A 788-nucleotide genomic window follows, 5' to 3' on the forward strand; every position below is an offset into this window, starting at 1 on the left:
GCATCCTACAGCCTAAAGCAAAGTTTTACTAAATCTTTAAAATGAGATTAAGAAAGAGAATTCACCAGAATTAACGCTATCATTGGGATATAGGCATTCCAAGATGAGCAGTTTAAAGGGCAGTATCTTTTCTAGAGAAATTTAAACCACTAGTCCTTTGGACAGTGCCTTATCCTTAATAAAGGCATGGGCTGTGCGAGGTTGTTTAATCAGTGTATTATCTAAGATAAATTTAGCTTTTTGGATAAAAGTGTGATTACCTGTTTTGTATTGTCATGCCTGTCTGAACTATTGACTCTCCTTTTTACACAGCTAAGATGCTTCTTAGATGACCTAATTTGTATTGCTGTTGCACGTTAAAAGCACTGTCACCCACCTTGTATGGGTGATAACTACATCTTTAATTATGGGCTTTTGAAAGAGTGCTTTAAGCTGAATTTAGGCTCTTTTCACTGGGAGATTAGTTCATATCTTAACAGTGCAGTCCATCTGGATGTTTTTGTCTTTGCCCAGTTGCATCTCTTGAGCATGTAATAGCAATTTACAGTTTATTGGAAAGAAGGTAAAAATCACAAACATGCAGTTTAAAAGATAGTGCTTCCCTTTGACAGTTTTAGTCTGTTTTAGCCAAGTAAGTGAAAGACCAAGTTCACCTCTGAGCTGAGAAGAGTAGTATTTTTGTAATTTTGTTTAATTTGTTGCCTATTTCTTTGCATTATAGTGTATACAGTGGTGTCAGCATCAGTGGGACTGAGTACCATTTGAGAGAGAGACTGCTGTGCAGAGCT

The sequence above is a fragment of the Anas platyrhynchos genome, chromosome 28, assembly GCF_047663525.1.
Source record: "Anas platyrhynchos isolate ZD024472 breed Pekin duck chromosome 28, IASCAAS_PekinDuck_T2T, whole genome shotgun sequence".
Taxonomy (NCBI): domain Eukaryota; kingdom Metazoa; phylum Chordata; class Aves; order Anseriformes; family Anatidae; genus Anas; species Anas platyrhynchos.